The sequence below is a fragment of the Cupressus sempervirens genome, chromosome 8 (genome assembly GCF_028749045.1).
Source record: "Cupressus sempervirens isolate cs-2001-9-10 chromosome 8, ASM2874904v1, whole genome shotgun sequence".
NCBI lineage: Eukaryota > Viridiplantae > Streptophyta > Pinopsida > Cupressales > Cupressaceae > Cupressus > Cupressus sempervirens.
Genome location: NC_143125.1, coordinates 651,681,355 through 651,701,597, shown reverse-complemented (window position 1 = coordinate 651,701,597; position 20,243 = coordinate 651,681,355).

Sequence of the window (20,243 nt, the reverse complement as noted above, 5' to 3'; positions counted from 1 at the left end):
GAGATAGGAAGAACAAAAATTTGATTCTATCTTAGGTTAACTATGTTAGAAAGGTTTCAAAGATTCCATATGGAGAATATGAAAGATGTCACCACACCTTTTCCTAGTCATTTTACATTGAAAAGGGAGATGTATCCAAAGAGAAATGACGAGTAAGATAAAATTTCAAAGGTACCTTATGGTTCAATTATGGGTAGTTTAGTGTATGTTATATTATGCACTAGACAAAATATTGCACATTATATAGGATTCATTAGTAGATATATGAGTTATCCTAGAATTGAACATTGGAATATAGTAAAGTAGATTTTCAAAATTTTAAGAGGTACATCTTGAATTTTTTTACATTCTGGGGTTGAAATAATGATTTACAAGGCTATGTTAACTCAAATTTAGCAGGGGAGTTAGATACTAGGAGTACCAAAAGATGCATATTTACTATTGGTGGGATAATAGTGAGTTGGATTTCTCTATTATAGAAGGTCAATTATTTAGCCACTACAAAGGCATAATATGTTACTACTACAAAAGCAACTAAGGAGATGATATAGCTACCTTTTTTTGTGAAATAGTTGGGACATTTACTAATTAAAAATAATTTATTAATGCATATCCATAGTACCATTTATCTTGCAAATAATTTTTCCTTGCATGGGAAGACTAAGTACATATAATTGATGTATTACTTCAACATTCAGTTTGTTTTTTATGATGAACAAAAAAAGTTGCAAAATACATAAAAATGAAAATCTAGTGGATATGCATACAAAGGCAATGCCAAGGGACAAGCTAAAATCATCTTCATCTTTATTGGTATTCAATACTAAAAATAATAAAAAGAACAATAGAGCCTAGGGTGTGTCAATCTAGTGGGAGCTTCAAGGGTAGTGGTGTTGCTACATGATTAATCTCCAAGTAAGAGATTATTCAGTGTGGATCCCAATTAGTCCCAAAGTGGGATAATTTTTGTTTGTGATGACTAATCAGGAAAGTACTATTCACTTGTCATTTAATTTTGGAGTTAAATTGTTCATAATTTTTCGTTTGACTCGTCAAGCATTTCTCTAGTTAACTAGTCAATTTTTTAGGGTTTACATGTTAATCAACATTAGTAAAACACCTAAAGAAATATAAATAAATGATGTAATAATGTAAAATAAACTAGACAATAATTTTCTCTTTGCTAGATAACAAGAGTAGGCTATCTTTTTGGTGGATGTAGTCCAAAACACATGGTGAACTGTGACATTAAATCTTGTTGTCTTACATTCTAATTATATGTTCTTGTTGGTGTAAATAAGTATTTACTATTTACACTTTACTTAAGTTTACTTAGGTTAATGCATTATGTTATTATTATGCATTATTTTATTATTTATTTGGTGAGACACTTAGGAGTTTGCGTACTCTTGTGAGCTTTCATGTTGACAACACTAGAGTACTTAAGCAAGTTTAATTCAACACATGGTGTCTACAACACTGGAGTTTGCATAATTTACTAAGTTGTCATGTAGACAACATAGTTATTCACACTCCTAATTTAGCACATGGTGTCTACAACATAATTTTGTGTGCTACATCTTTGTAGGCTTATCCTCTCATCATGGCACTTACTCTTGTGCTTAATGGAGGATAGCCCATATCTGGTGGACATGTGCTTGATTGTACGACTTATCATGTTGTTGATTCCTATGCATTCTAGAAGCATTCTAGAGGCCTTTATATAAAAGCACTCCTAGTGTACTTTATCCATATTGAATGAATATCATATCGTCATTCTGATCATACTCTTTTGGTCTATTGTTGTGCTTGTGCTTGAGTTCCTTGGTCTTGGGTGATTTTTCCCTAAGGAAAATTCTTACATGGTATTAGAGCTTGGGGAGATTCTCTTCACATAGTCATTTGAGACTATTCTTGCTTCAGCACCTTGACTCCAATCCAGAGAATCCATCGAAATTGGGAGTGTCTAGACCAATACAGACCTTGTCATTGCGTCCAAAACATCGATTCAGTGAAAATTGGCTATAAATTTGCCTATGCTGGGCCAAAGTTGATTTTGAGGAAAATTCTTTTGCAAATTGGCACCTGAAGGCCCCAATTTGCAACTTGGGTATGTTCATTTATTTGATCTTCTAATTTCATTTTCAAATCTGCAATTAATTTATTCTCTGTAATTATTTTCTACTATTTTTTGAGAAAAAAATCACCTAGTTGGGCCTGCAATGATTTTTTTTTTGTACAAGTACTTGGTAGTGACATGTCGGCCCTACATGTGGAATATTCCATTTGATCTAGAGAATATTCCTTATTTATTAATTTGCAGGCACACTTGCATTTCTAACAATACGCAGTGGATGCACTCAAATTTTTGGCCGACCTTCCTCAACACATACTCGGTGAGCTCAACTCACTGGCAAGATCAATATTTGCTTATGCTCCATGGGCTTTCTTTATAAAAGTTGGAGTGTTCCTTATTCACATGAATGTGGGACTAACCCATATTTTTTGGCATGCAAAATTTGAACTCTGACTCCTGTTAAACTGAATCCAGTGCCGCTGCAACAATATCCCAACTTCCTACCACACGCAGTGCCTCACACCATGACATCTACAAGTTTCCATGCAACTAAAATCTATGCCCAACACATGGACCTCCTTCCCACCATGTCCCACCATGACATCAACAGCCTCATTGGAGCCCAATCAGCGTGCCATGCGGTCCTCCAACTTAGCAGCCTTGGTATCTGGTAAGACTTAACCACAGCTGCTATAATAGTATGACAGTGACACATCAATAGGCCAACTCAGTAGCCATATGACACATCAATGTCTATTCTATATAGAAACGTCATTTTCGTACAATTCATATGCCTAGTCAGCCTACCACATTAGCAAGGGGGCTATTTTTTGATGACACCAACAATCTACTGTCTTAAAATTGACAGTTGTTTAACTATCATCTAAGGGAAAATTTGAATTACTGTGATGGTCATATGACCATCAAATTTAACCTTGTCTTTTGCTGATACAACCCCTCTCCAGATTGATTTTTGATTTGACAATCCGACTTTGGGAGGCCATATCTCAATCATCCAGACTCCAAATCAGGTGCTTTTTTTTTTCTTGGCTAAAATTTCCTAAACTTTTTTGTGGTGTAGTTATTTTCTAGTTTTGGTGTATGGATTTGTCATAAATTGCATCTTTTGGTGACTGTATCTATCCAATCATGCATTTTGCAACTTTAAATGCTCTGTACAAGCTCATCTAGACACAAAAATAGGTTACATTTTTTTGAAAGTGCGTTATTCTTTGTCTACTTTCCAGATCTACAATTAGACTATAGGGTTGTGTGGACAAAAGTATTATTTTTAGGATTAGGTCCTTTTTTGCATTGTAATGCTTTGATATATCTTCAGAATTGTTGTATATTTGAGATACATTGTAATGCTCTAGTTTTGAACTCCATAAGGAGGTTGTAAAAAGGAAAAATTAGAAGTCCACTAAGGCCACAATTGGCAAGTGGCCATTGTAAATGCACTACATATAAAGTGCCAAAAGCATCCTTTTTCGGGGGTTTTCTTGCTTGAGTGAAAAGGGGGGTTGTTCTTGGTGTTGTGTTCCTCTTTTTTCTATTGTTTTCTTTCATTTTTTGCATCATGGGAAATTTTAAGTTTCCAAAATTAACTCTACATAACTATGCTACATGGTCCATTGAAATGTGGTGTCATTTAATGCATAAAGGAGTTTCTCAATATGTAGATGGCACCCTTCCTAAACCAAGAAGTGATCAATTATCTACAACTAAAATTTCAGCTTGGGAAACAATGGATAGGAAAGCCCTAGGTGATATTTGTTTGGGGGTTGAAGACAAGATCATATATTTGATCAAAAAGTCTCGTACATGCAATGAAGCTTGGGATACCCTCAAAAACCTCTATAGTAAAGTGTCTAAGGAGGATGTTTACAAAATTGAAGATGAACTTGTCTCCTTAGATCCTAAGGCACTTGATTCTATACAAGACTTTATCATAAAGTTGAATGAATTAAGAATGAAGCTTGATGAATTAAGAATGAAGCTTGATGATTGTGGTAGTCCTATTAAAGATGACAGGTTAATCTATCTCATTCATAATGAGCTTCCATTTGAGTACTCCACATTTTTTTCTTCTTATAACACCTCAAAGACTACATTAGGGTCTTCCTATCAAATAGTCTCTTTTCATCCCAATGCTATATTGTTCGATGAAGAAGAAAAGAAATTGAAATCAATGGGGATTCTCAATTCACAAAAGTCTAAGGCATTGGTGGCAAATAATGAGGGTTCTCAAAATTCAGCTGGTCAATCTTCAAATAAAGGAAAGGGCAAGAATAAGAAGTGGAAGAATAACAAAAAAGAGGATGTAGAAAAGACAACACCATCATCAAATCAACAAGGCAAGTCTTCCTCGAATTCAAACAAGAAGGGGGACAATAATAAGGAGAAGAAAAAGTGTGCCTATTGTAAGAAGTTGGGTCATGATGAACATTGGTGTTATCATAAAAAGATTGATGAGTTAATGAACATCATAAAGAAACACAATGTTCCATTGCCTAATGTTTATAAAGGATCCTCATCTTTAGATTCAAAGGGTAAAGGGAAAGCACTCATGGAAAATTCAAGTTCTTCAATGGAATGGATTCTTGACTCAGGTGCCTCATATCATATGGGTTCTTCAAAAGGAGATTTTTCTTCATTGAAGCAGTCTGAGGTACTGTATATCTTTGTAGGAGATTATACAAAAATAGAAGTTGAAGGGAAAGGAAATGTGGAGATGGAAAATGGAGAATTCAAAGATTTTCTCTGTGTTCCTAACCTAAGTTCTAATCTCCTCTCCATTTACCAAATCACTCACCTTGGAGATGGCCATAAAGTTGAGTTCCTTCCTGACTTAGTAATGGTGCACAGTCTAAAAAATGATTCAATGGTTACAATGGGGAATGTTAATCATGACACAAGGTTGTATTATCTCTCCCACTTTGTGCATAAGTCTCCTTCACATGCCTTGTTGACTCAATCCAATTCACAAACCAAATTATGGCATGAGTGGTATGGTCATCTTGCCTTTCACTATCTTTAGCAACTTTGCTCACACAACATGGTCAAAGGTCTACCTACAATCAACTTTTCTAAGGGTAAATGTTCAACATGTTTAGTGGATATGAATCTAGAAGAAGTTAACTAAAGGGAAATCTTCAAGAGCATCAATTGTTCTTTAGTTGGTTCACATGGTACTAGCAGGTCCTTTTGTAGTAACATCAGTCAGCCAGGCTCGCTACATACTTACTTTCATTGATGACTTTTCACAGTATACTTGGGTCTACTTTCTTCATCACAAGAATGAAGTGTTAGATAAATTTATAGCCTTCAAGACTCATGTTCAATAGAAATTGAGAAAAGCTATCAAAGTTCTTCGAATGGAAAATGAAAGAAGATATGTGAACAAAAGACTTAAAGACTTTTGCAAACCTGAGGGTATTGATCTTCAAAATCCACCAGCTTTCAATCCACACAAGACAGATGTTGTAGCATTAAGGATACAAACTCTTATGTCAATGGCAAGTTGCATGATACAAGCCAAGTCTCTAGATCCATCACTTGAAGTCGAAGCAATTAACAGTGCCAATCACATACTTAACAGGTCTCCTCATAATGCCTTAGATGGAAAGACTCCTTTTGAGGCATAGTGTAGTAGAAAACCAATTTTGAAACACTTCAGAGTCTTTGATTGTCTAGCATGGGCAAACATATCTTCTAGGGGATGCAAGGCACCACCACCTAGACCTTGCACTTTCATCAGATACGAAGATAATGTTAAGGCATGTAGACTTATGGATCCCGATACTCATGAGATTTTCATAGAGAGGAATGTACACTTTGAGGAAAGCTCACCCAGCTTATCCTCTACTCCTCTCTGCACTTCATACATTGTGGAAATTGATAGTGACACCAGCAATAGTACTTCAACATATTCAGATACGTGGGGTTCTATCAACAGTTGCAGCGAGAGGTCATGACATCAACATATTCCACATGCATATATTGCCATAGTGATAGGTCCAACATAGAGGGTACACCTAGTCTTCCAACTCCAGCATTAGAGGATGACTTCTTGGTAGACATTCCAGGTTTGTTCATGGAATCATACACAGCAGATTTGGAAGACATCATTGATGATATACATATTCTCTTTGATGTAGAAGATCCTTCTTAAGTTGTTGCGAGGGCTCACTTTGACCCTCATGTCCATTCTGTACATTAGCTATCTGCATAGGTTGATGTGATTATGGATACTTATGTACAAAAATTGTAGGAGGTCTCTTTATCAGTTGAGGAGATAGTAGATTCTTTGGGACAGGTTCTACATCCATCCTTGCTAGATTTGACATTGTTATTTTCAGCAACATTGGAAGGGGTGACAGTCAGTATCGATACAGGGATAGTTGGGCAGGTTTTAGAGGCATCATTGATCATCAGGATTCTTTCTACACACAAGGGAAGCATCTCTTATCTACAATTGATATTGTTTCTTCTAAAGGGGAGGAACATTATTCAGCAGTCCTGGATCAGCTTCTACATCGGAGCAGTTATCACTAATCGACACTCTTCATTCGGGGGGGGAGGGGGGGGGGACTACCTTGTCTCTCTTCTTCTTCTCTCTTGTGGGGGGGCCTTTTCCTCTATTCGAATTGTGTTCTTCTCACATTTCTCTATTGTATATCCTTGATGTATGTCATAATGAGGGGGGTCTTGATTACTCCATCCATCCATGCATCTAGTTTTTTCATCTCTCTTTTTGGGGGAGGTTTTTTCCTCTTTCTCTACTTTATGAGAGATTGCATTTCATTTTGTACATGGGTACCTAACATGGCCTAGTAGTTGGGACCCATCATGCATTTCATTCTAGCTTTCGTAAGCTTAAGTGCATTCCCCTAAGTTGCACTTAAGGGCGGGTGTTGGTGTCAATAAATATTTATTATTTACACTTTACTTAATTTTACTTAGGTTAATGCATTATTTTATTATTATGCATTATTTTATTATTTATTTGGTGAGACACTTAGGAGTTTGCATACTCTTATGAGTTGTCATGACAACACTGGAGTAAGCAACTCTAATTCAGCACATGGTGTCTACAACATAATTTTGAGTGCTACACCTTTGTAGGCTTATCCTCTCATCATTGCACTTACTCCTGTGCTTAATGGAGGATAACCCATATCTGGTGGATATGTACCTAGTTGTATGACTTATCATGTTGCTGATTCCTATGCATTCTAGAAGCATTATAGAGGCCTTTATCCATATTGAATGAATATCATATTGTCATTCTGATCATACTCTTTTGGTTTACTGTTGTGCTTGTGCTTGAGTTTCTTGGTCTTGGGTGATTTTTCCCTAAGAAAAATTCTTATAGTTCTTTATTCCTTTGCATTATTGGTTATATATTCATGTAAAATAGTTAGAATTATGACTTATAATCCTAGAACACTGCTTTGTATCACACAACTAGTTGAAAACCTTTTACAAGTGACACAGTCATCTAGATATTTTATTTTTAGTTGGTGTTGTCTTTTGTTTCTCTTAGTATCCTCATTAGGGTCACTGTAAAGATTAAAAATATATCTTGTGGTACACTCATGGAGCTACATAATTTTATTTTCACTACATTTAAGAAATTCTTAGGTTTTGGGCTTCAATGGCACTAATTGAGTTGATGATATGTACATAATGATCAAAAGTCTACTTCTAGCTTTGTTTTTTTATCTTGGTTTTAGTAAGATTGCATGGTCTTGAAAAAAAATATTATAGTACTATTACTAAATAAGGTTGAGTATACAAGTGTAGAATTGGCTAGCAAAGAGGCTTTATGGCTTTACTAGTTAACAATTGAGTATGAATCTCCTTTTGATCATCCCAATACTCTTTGGTGTGGCAACAAAAATACTATTGAGAATTCTCTAAAGCTAGTAGAGAATCAATATACCAAGCATATTGAGATCCTTGTGCACTTCATTCTCAACTCATCCAGGATGTCGTTCTTACTTTGGAGTATTTTCATATTGATAGTTGGTTGTGAACATATTCACAAAACCTTTAACATAGATCATCATTGTCTATTTTGGTGTTTGATGTTAGGGATGGAATAATTTTTACTTGAGGGATCTTGATAAATCATGTGTCCTTCAATTTTCTTTGCTTAGGGGTCTTTGATGACTCCTCCTCCCTTACACTTTTTATTTACTCAAGGGGTCTTTATGAGTCCTTCCTTCACTTTTTATTTTCATTGTTCTCCTTTTTTTTAATCTTTTGGATATGAGTTTTCTCCCACATTTTTTCTCCCTTTATATGTTTGTGAGATATCACATTGCAGTTGTACATGGGTACCAAACATGATGTTGTTATGAAAACCCATCTTACATCTTTCATTTTGCATTATTTACATGATATTTCCATCTCTCAAGTTGCATTCAATGATGTTTTTGGTATACATTTAGTTTTTTCATGGCTTAAGTTTACTTATTCCTAGATTGCATTTTATATTTCCTTTAATAGGGACATATCTCATTATTATATTTTAGTTACTTAACATTTAATGTTGTGCATAGTGCATTTAGTTTTTTTTTTTGTAGGTAGTTAGAATGAATACCTCATTGCACCTTTCTTATTTATATGAGGTTTTTGTATATATCTTATGATATTTATATTATTGGGGAAATATCCTCTAAATGTTCCTCATCTCTATAATATGAAGGCCATTCAATTTTCAAGTTACTAATCTTGAGTGATACAAAAAAAAAGGTCATTAATTGCCCTTTACCTTTGGTGGTGTAAATAAGTATTTACTATTTACACTTTACTCAAGTTTACTTAGGAAAATGAATATTTATATTAGCTATCATGTAGACACCTAAGAGTTTGCATATTCGTATGGGTTGTCATGTAGACAACATAGTAATTTGCACTCCAATTGAGCACATGTTGTCTACTACATCTCTTTATGGGACACATCTTTGTATTCTTATCCTCACATTGTTGCATGTAAATTCATGCACAATGGAGGATAACCCACTCTTGTTGGACATGTGCTTTGTTGGTATGCTTATCTCTATGCATGACTCCTAGTCATCTTGATTATCTTTATATATAAGGCACTTCTATGATGTATTCATCCAATTATCTGATTAATTCATTCTCATTAGATCATAACTTGTCTCTCTTGTGTTATCTCTTAGCTTCTAGATCTTGGCATTTCATTCTTGCCTTAGGAAAATTCTTACATGGTATGAAAGCTTGAGGTAGATTCTTACATTGGTGTAGGTTGTTTGTAATCTTCTTTCCTGAATTTTTCTAAAAATTGCAAATCTCAATTTTTTGCAACTTCAAAGGCTTCATTCAAACTCATATGGACACATATTTAGGTGCTATTTTTTTTTGGAAGTGCATAATTTTTTGTCTACCTTCCAGATTTGGTATTAGTTTGGAGTAATTTTGAATGGACATGATACTTTTAGCATTTGGTCATTTTTGACCTATTTTGGCACTTGTAATTAATTCGATCCTTGAAAGGTCTTATGCCTAATCTTGTTGAGTAATATATAGCTTCATATTTGTCGTTATAACTATCAAAATTAGAAGTCCATTTTGGTTCATTTTGACAAGTGGTCAATTGTAAATGCACTAAGTATAAAGTGTCAAAGCATCTATTTTGGGGGGTTCCTTCCTTTTTGCATTTTCGAGAGTGCATTAATTATTTTTTCTTGAGATAAGCACATCATGGGTAAAGTCATCAAATTGACAATCCATCCTACAATTGTATTTTTTACTCAGGATAATTATGCATCATGGGAAAAGGGAATCATTACATATTGTAGATGGATAAAACTCTTTCCTAATCTTTATAGAAATATTCCTAAGCCCAAGTAAAAGTTCAAACAGTTAGCTTGGTGTGATAGGAATATGCATATAAGGGGATTGATTGCTTATAGCCCTGGTCCATCGTTCTTCTCTAAAGTTGATAGCAATCTAGAAGGTATTAAGTGCCTACACACATGTTGGCTTATTATTTGGGAACACTTTGGAGATCCTCATCTTCCTCCATTACAAGAAGATCTAGTTGTAGATTGTCTCCTTCCACTTGATGATGTAGATAACGTTCCCTATGATGAGCATACCTTATCAAAGATTCAAACTTTTGATGATATTAAGAGTCTTGATGATCTAAAGACTCCATTTGTGGCTACTAATTCTCCTATTAATATTTCATCTCCTATTATTCTTGATCATACTTGTATTCACATAGTTGTGGATTCACATGATTTGATGCATCAAGATATTCATTGTCTTTGACTACTTGTCAAACATTTCACGTTTCTTTGTGGAGTCCTTCATTGTAGATTTAGGAGACATTATTGATGACATTCGTCTTCTCTTTGGTGAAGATGATCCTTCTTCAATTTTTGCGAGGGAACACTTTGACCCTAATTTTTGTTCTCTACTTGATCTTTCTTTCAAGGTTGACATGATGGTGAATACTTTGATACACTAGTTGGAGGAGGTCACTTTCTCTTTAGAGGAGACATTTGAGTCTTTGATACATATTCTACATTCTTCCTCAGTTGATCCTGACTTGACTTTTTTAGAAGAGTGGCATAGTACACATGATTTGGAGGAAGCACCTTTTAGTATTGACATGGGGACACTTGAGTAGGTTTCAAAGATTCGTATATTTTGAGGTTTCTTCCTATAGATGGGTGAGGCTTTACTGATACACCTTTGGTTTTGTTTCTTCCTAATGGGAGGAATGTTGTTGTACACTTAAGGGTGCAATTTCTACATTGAGCCTAGAGCATCTACCATGTGTGTACATTCTACATTGAGGGGAGGCTACTTTGTCTATCTTTCTCTTCTTCTCTCTTATGGGGGGGATCTTTTCCTTACATGAGGTCTTCTCTCTCATTTTCTTTTCTTGTCTTAGGAAAATTCATTCTTTCCTTAGGAAAATTCTCACATGGTACAAAAGCTTGAGGCAGATTCTTACATGGTATTAGAGCTATACCAAATTTTTACAACCTTTTAATCCAAGAGATTTTTCATAGTTTTAAATTTTAATCTTATCTTGAAAATTTCTAAATCTTTGTTCGATCTTTATTTATTCATCAATTATCCCTTTAGCAAGTTGTCATGACATTTTGACATTAAATCTTGCATAGTTCTTTTTTTTAAGAAGCACATATCTAGAACAAACTTATTCTTCTATGTTTGTGCGTGTGTCTATATATATATATATATATATATATATATATGTATGTATGTATGTATGTATGTATGTATGTATGTATGTATGTATGTATGTATGTATGTATGTATGTATGTATGTATGTATGTATGTATGTATGTATGTATGTATGTATGTATGTATGCATATACATACACATATACATACACCTATATATATAATACCTACATATATACATATACATAGACACACAAACATAGAAAAATAACTTTTTATATATATATGCTTCTTGAAAAAAAGAACTACGCAGGATTTAATGTCAAAACATCATGACAACTTGCTAAAGGGATAATTGATGAATTAATAAAGATATATTGGTAGAGATCATGAAAATCATAAAGTTGAAACTGTGAAAACTTTCTTGGACTAGAAGGTAAAGGGCAGTTAATGACCATTGTTGTTGTATCACCCAAGATTAGTAACATGCAAATTGAATAGCCTTCATATGTGTGTGTATGTGTGTGTGTGTGTGCGTGCACGCATGTGCATGTACATATGCATATGTATTTATGTATTTATGTATATACATATGTATATGTGTGTCTGTATTTATAAATATGTATGTATGTATGTATATGTATGTATATACATATATGTATAGATAAATGATCATTTGTGATGTTCATCTATAATGGTTTTGTTCTTTGAAGGAAAATCCCCAAAATGATTTGAAAGTAGATGTTCTCATTGATATTTTATTCTCCTATACTATTATCTCAAGATCTAGATTATGAACATATGTTAGGAGATAAAGGAAGATTTGGGATAGACTATTGAAGAAGTAGAAGGACAAGGGAACATATAATACATTCATGTACAAATTAAGGGCCAAAATATGGGAAGAGGGCTTGGAAGGCTCTTTATTTTTTGACCATCTTCCAAATATATGCCAAAACAATATTCTTATGAGTGAAGGATATTATCTAGGATTTTCCTCACATGAAGGAGATGGGGTGAGGGAATGACCAATAATTTATAGTAAAAAGAAGACAATGAGGAATTTTAATGAGTAGTTTCTATAGGAAGGGTTTGAGATGGAAGTGTTAGAGAGAAAGTGTGTAATGTTTTGAGTTATTTTAGTTTTCTTGACTAGATAGTCTCAGACCAAGCAAGTCTATGTGAAAAAAGAGACGCATATTAGGTTTGTCAAGATAAACTATTGGATACGTTATTTTAAATCCATGGTCCAATAATTTGATATACTTTGGTAATGGTTGGTATAGATCAATTTGCATACACACTCTAGGATGAACCCTTGGGTTGGAAAATACGTATTGAGTATTTTATTTGTGTCATATTACTTTCCCAATTTAGCTTTCCTTAAAAAATGATCTAGAAGAGTTGACCATATTTTCAGTAACTCAACCCATATGTGATATTATGCATAGCATGGGCCTTCAAGATGAAAAACCAAAAATCTAAGTCACGAGGAAACAAACTTGTCCATTAATAGCCATGTACCACATTGAAGATCTATGCGCATTTCAATAGATTTAAACATGCAAGAAACATATCTTTTTCCTAGGCCTTCTATTGCCTTAATTTTCCAATAGATTGAAAAATGTGCATCAAGGAGTTGAACTTCCAAAGATTTACATTGTTCTCCTCTACATATTGATTGAACATTTCTCTTTTCAAGTAATATTTTGTGTGTCTTGACCTTCAAATATCATTCTATGAGCAATGACGTCATTTTTGAACCATTACAATAGCATAGTTCATTATCATCAGATATACAGTCTATATATTTGTAGTAGTTAGAACTTTGAAGCTCATAGTATACATTTAAATCAAACATTGATGGTCTACCTCTCTAACTAACCAAATTGTTGCCTCTAAAAACATCATATCTTAATAGGGAAAAGATCATGCATATTAGAATGCCTTAATGAACCCTAATGTATCCTTCATTATTCGTTCTAAAAATTCACTTACTTTCCCTTATAAAACTCTAATACTTATTTCCTATATATAACATACAAATCTATCAACTTATCTTTTGAATGTATGAATTGGCTTCAAATACAAGAAAATGTTCCTCTAAATACGGCACTTGCAGAGGCCTACCATTCAACATTGACCTCTAATGTGCTCTTCTCATAATAGAACATATTTTCAACTTTTTGAATGCATCCAACCTTATCTAATAACGACTCAAAATCATATTGATTTATCGAACACATAGGATTAAATTTATCTATCTAGCAATCAGATATTCATGGGCGCTATCAGCAATCAGATACTCAACGTTTGTCATATATTGTAATGCCGATTTCTCTTGTATCGTAGGGGCAGCCTTATTTGACTCTCCCCAGTGTTTGATTCATTTATTATTACCTACTCTTCATCTTTTCCACGTCTCTGACGAGGACTGAATATAACGCATTCATTGTATTTTCTTTTTTTCAATTGCGAAAACTTGGAGAGAGAGAAAATGAGATTATCAGATGTGTAATAGTGTACGTTTACACAAACTAATATAATTCGTTTGCAAATGATTAAACAATGTACGCTTAATTATTTGTTTTCAAAGTTGTGGACCATAAAATATATATTTTAATTTGGAGACCGTCTAAATATTAGCTCAGGTAGAATAATGCGGCGAATTGTTCGCAAATCGTCACTTCACGTTTAAATATTTTTCATGGTGTACGAATTTGCCAAGTGGTAGACTGCTTGCCCTCATTTCTTGCGTTAGTGGACCGAATACGTTTCTTTTCTAGGTTTGTAGTATGTTTTTTCTAGGTCATTGGTTATTTCACGCAAGCCTGACTATTATTATTATTATTCTATTTTTAAGTATAAATTATTTTTCTTTTAAGTGTTATTTATAAAATATTTTGTTTAGTTTTAAGAAAAGTCTAATGTTTCATTGTGGTTTATTGGATTTCTTTAATTAAAATTATTAAACATTAATCATCTAGTAAAAAAATTGATTTAAGAATATTCAAATGAAGTTCATATGATATAATATAGAAAAATAAAATTATTACTATTGTAGACACCTAAATTTGATTACACCACTTTGGTAATCTAATTTAGCCATCTCTAAATGCATCATTAATTAAATTCTTATTTAATTAATCCTTTGCCATCCCTAGCTGATTAATTTAATTAATCATCTATAGTCCTAATTGATAAATCAAATAACCTATTATTTATCAATTAAATTCTATTCTTCTATCTAATTCCAAAAATCCTCAAATCTAAAAACCCCTAACCTATCCCTAATCCTCCATTTAGCCTAATCCACCCCATCCACCCATACTAACCAAGCTTAGCCACTAACTCACCCACCCTCATTAATGCTATCCACTTGCACATCTCTAACATCCCTAATCTAATCCTAAACCCAAGCCTAATCCACCCCCTAATGTTGTCACATTCCCTAAGCAAGTTTAAGACTTTCCTAAACCAAATCAAAGTCTCCCCTCAAAAATCCCAACCACCAAGTCATGAGTGCTCTTACAAACCATAAAAGACTCTTACAAGCCCACTCATGACTCTTACATCCATCTTTCACACTCTTCCCTCTTCCACACTCATTCCTCTTACATCTCTTACATACTCAACCCCACTCATCATGCCTTTAACCAACCCTTTACCCTACCCTCTCACACTCATCCTCCTTGTGACAAGTGTCACCTTCCCATTGGTGCTAAACAAGCACAATCCATGTGCTCCCCTTTGAGTGCATCTTAGCCCTCCTTAACCATCTCCCCATCCTTGCATCTAAGCCCTCCATCCCTCTACCCCTTGGCCTATAAAGTGAATCTCATCCAAGCCATTTCAACAACAATCCTTGAGCTAAAGTTATCATGCCCTTTTGAGAGTCAAAATCAATACCCATACCCTTATAATGCCAAATTGAGAGCTCACAAAGCTACCAATTTGTCATTACCCATCTCCATTGAAGCATCTTGAGCGTACATCCACATCAAAGGACACATCTACAAAATCAAGAAAGCATGGAGTGTTTTCTCTTTTGAGGTTTGCACTTCTTGTTTGCTTTTCTTTGTCTAAACATATATGTGAATTTAGTTTTGGTTTGTGAATGTTTACTTTATTGTTAATGTTCTTTGCATACTAAATCTTGTTCTACAACTATTACTAACATAAAGAGGTGCAATAATTAGTCTGTAATAAGATATACATTTCAAACACTTTAAAGATTTATTATATATATCTAATGATTTTAAATTATAAAAAATAAAAAATTTAATTTAAAAATAAATTGAAAAATACATATTTTAATTAAATATATTAAATTAAATATTTCTTTTAACAAATACTAATAACTAGAATGCTAAATAATTGAAGGCAAAAAAAGTTTGCATGTAGCTAAACATAACAAGCTATATTGAAAAGATTGAACACCACTTCAAAAAATTGAATAACCTTAAATAAGGTTGAATAATTTAAAATATATTTTAAACAATGTTATAAATTGACTAAATTTTTGAATTCATACCAAAACATATTTAAATAATCTTGTTTACAAATATATTCTATCATGATATATTCTAAATTAACATGTAATCATAATAAACATTATAGAATCATATATATTAAAACTATAGGGACACTCTTTTTTTATCATTAAAAGCAACAAGAGGGTATTGGCTCATAAAACAAATTAGCATATTAATAGCACTAGCGACTTTCAACACATAAGCATCAACATATAGCTTGCCTCTATCAAAAACTAAAAACATAAAGTTCAGAGTATCAACAATACTAGTAACTATAGGGACACTTGTTAATAATAATTATTAAAATATTAAATTTCATTTTTTATTAAATAATTTGCAAATATTTTTAAAATTAAATTAATTTAGTTTATAAATTCAAATAAAAAGATAGATTAGGTGGCTCATACGGGTAGATGAGTTGGCTTGAGGTTGTGGGTAGTTCCCTATGGTCTCAAAATCAATTCTCTCTTGGGTTTAAGATGTAAGACATCTTGTGGGTGGTTGATCTCACCCATGGGGGACTAGTCTCGCCCTAAATTGCATCAACTAATGGTCATCACTGGGCTAGGTCGTGGGGACACCTCAATGTACAAAGAGGAAGATAGATTTAGGTATTAAAATAGATATAGATAAAAACATAATGCAATGCCTATTGTGATAGTAAGGTTGCCTAGAAAAAATATAAACAATATGTATGATACTCATAAAGCAATTAGATTGGTATAATCATCAAACTCATAATTCTAAGCATTTTCAAGTTGGACAAAGGAAAAGAATGGTTAAGAGCGAGAAAGAAGGAAAATCACACTACTAAACCATACAAAAGACATGATTAGAAAGAAAATCTAGTGTTTGAACTATCAGGGAGAACAAATAACCACACTAGTGCAGATCATGCACAAGACATGATTTGAAAGTCAATGTAAGGTTATTTTCATTCATTTTAATTAATAAGTAAATACTTTATTACTCTAATAGTTAAGAAGTCCAAACTTTTGAGAAAAGAAAGATATATTGTGTATGAAACTCATTAAAGATGGGTACCCAAATAGATAGAGTGTGTGGATCTTAGAAATTATAATAAAATTTGATCTTTATTTCAATAGGAAATTCTTAAAATTGGATGTTGCACATTTTATTATTTTAGGAGTGGTTATTTGAGTAGAAGTCAAGAGGTTAACATTATATTTATGTATAATTTTAGTTTATTAATTATGGATTAGTATTCTAAAAATGAATTTATTGAGATATCTAGAATGTGTAGTGATATTCTTGGTTATTTCATATTCTCATGAACACTTATCATATGATTATGTTGTTAGCATTAAGGTTAGTCATCGTATTGGAAAATTATGGGTGAATTTTTTAACTAACAATAAGAGATTAAGACATAGGTTAGCAACTATAAAGGAACTTTCTTTTGACCTATTTAAAATTGTATATTATAAGAATTCCCAACCTTGTCTAGGAGAATCCAATTAAGATTTATGAAGGTGATGAGATTACTTGACGGAGCATTATGGATGTATCTCAACACAGATAATTACATCAAATAATTTAGAAGTTTTGTCATATTCAAGATTTTGAATAGATGGGATCTAAGAACTTAAGAATTTGACTTGGAAGTTATACATTTACTAGAGTTGTAAGGAAGCTTGAAAGAGTTATACTTAGTCTAATTTCTATTTTCAAAGAAAAGCCTCTAAAGAATGTGAGTTTCTTTTTTTTGTTAGTAAATTATGACTTTTAGAAATGCAAGCCCTAGAATTCGAGTCTTAACTTTTGTAATGCATTCATCGTAATGACTTAATGTTATTTTATTAAAATTAGTTATTTATTTATCACTCAAAATCTATATAAAGAGGTTAACCCCTTACTAATTTAGACACATGTACATTGTGTTAATGTCAACATCTTATTCATTACTCATTTTTATTTTGAGCATTTCGTGTGATCAAACATGTTGATGCAAATAAATTACACACATATTTCAAAATATCTTACTTTAAAGTAAAGAATGATTGTAAGATCTCATATACACAAACAAAAGAAATTTTAAAAGCTCATTTGAAGTTTCGTATGTAATAAAAATTGGCAATTGGTGTGTATGGCCCAAATGTATTATGAGCATATTTGATGAAAGTTTCTTTCCTCATGACAAAAAACACATACAACATGAAAAGGAAAACAAGAAATTGTAAAAATTGAACAATTGTAAGACCTAAAACACTTTTTTTATCTTCAATAAAATGACATTACAATATTCAAAACCATCAGAACTTCCTATGGTAACCCATATTTGTCTTCTTTATATGGTGAAGTTTTACCACCCTAGAAAGTTCTAGAAGTCACAACCCCATTTCGAGGTTGACTATCCTTGTATTATTTTTTCTACATTGGAATATGTCAAGAATATGCCCTCAAATGGATTTCAAAACTCATGGGAGTGTTTGAAGGGATTTTATTTTTCCTCTCAAAGTAGTAGAACTTTTATAGGCCATATCTTGTGAATGTTGGACCCAAATGGCTATTATAACCACTTCTTAAAAGTCTCTTGAAGCACTCTAGAGACTTGAGTTTGCTAAATAACTTTTATAGGCCATATCTTGTGAATGTTGGACCCAAATGGCTATTATAACCACTTCTTAGAAGTCTCTTGAAGCACTCTAGAGACTTGAGTTTGCTAAATATTACTTGATCAAAGTTTGATCCCCATTCAGATCCTCTAAGGCCTTCAAAATTGAGTTCAAAGTTTTTGCACCACCCTACCACAACAAAATATATATTGATACTTTCAAAACTAGTATTGATCTTGCCATGAAACTTTTGTAGATTTTAATATCCAAAATGAACCTGTAGGGAAGAAAATAGAACAATCTGTGCTCAAATGGACAATCTACTCAAAATGGTAAATTTTCCAAAAATAGAAATCCTACCCAATGATGGCACTTATTGGAAACTAGACAATATTTTTTGGTAATGCAAGATTGGTCTTACAACCTAGATGTTCCTACATCAATATTATATAGAAAAGATATAAACAACCATCAAAGCATTAATAAAGGACTGCAACATTAGGAGGTTAAACAAAGCAACGATAAGATTAGCCTAAGAAAAGGGCTTATTTAGGGGGTGATCAAAAGCCACCTAGCTATTATAACTTGTTAAAGGCATTGTAAAACCTATAATGAGGGCATAGTGGTACTAGTGTCAACACCACTTTAGGCAAGAGAAGGTCACCCAAATGTCTTGGAAACAACCTTACCACATGACAATAAATCCAAATTTTACATAAAGAAGAGAGGTGGTTGTGATCATTTGAACGAATTATACATTTTGATGTGAGAGCTTGCAGGTCCTAGGGTGGGTTGTCTAGTGGAATTTTTCATGTACTGTGATGTGTTCCCTTAGTGAGGGAGAAGATCATAGAGGAGATAGAACCCTAAATCCATCTTCTCAACATGTGCCTTGATACATATAATTTCAAAAATCCCAAAACCAAACAACTATTAAAATCTTTAATATTCATATTTTAGAAAAACAAATAAAACACAAAAAACCAAATGCAAAACAAGAAACCACTTGCATGTAACCACTAAATAATTTAGTTTGATGAAGAAAATCGACAATTTGATTAATCATTCTAATATTTTGTCAAATTTAAACAAATCTATACATAGAAATAGAATATCATTTTTTCAATTTTAACAACATAATCTTGAACATGATCAATAATCTATCAAATCAAAAACTAGTATAGATATCTTAAATAAATCTATCTAAAGAAATGTCGATAGGTATCCACTACAAAATAATTATAATTTAATTTACTACATCTAAAAATTATTTATATTTCCTTTATCTCCAATTATTTAGATTTTTACTAACTTAAGCTTTTAATTTTAATTTCTATAAAAATGGATGATTTATATCTCCAAATATTATGATTTAAACAAATATTTTATGTAGTTTTTATTAAATTATTTTTAAAAGTGTATTCTATTTATAATAAGATTTAAACTTTTGACATATAGTGGGTTGTCAAATTTAACTTAGAAGAATAAAAGTTAACATTAACACGCTCACACCATCCCATACCACCTATTCTGACATTGTAGAATGTCTATAACGATATTATAATAAGCCAACTAGATTAAACTCAAATTGTCTTGATTGATAGAAACAACTTTAGATTGTTTCAAAGTTTCAAATATCCCGCTAAACACATCTGCAAAACATATTAACAATTTATTCCACTTGTCATTCAATATCTACTCTCCCTATATAATAAGAAATTCAACCCACCCACTTTCAAACAAGTCTACGAAATGGTGCTTAGCATGTCCACCTTCCACATCTCATTGTCTTCCTCTACACAACTCTCACCAAACTTTTCTTGAATTCTCTCATGGAACATAATGCTGCCAATGCAAGT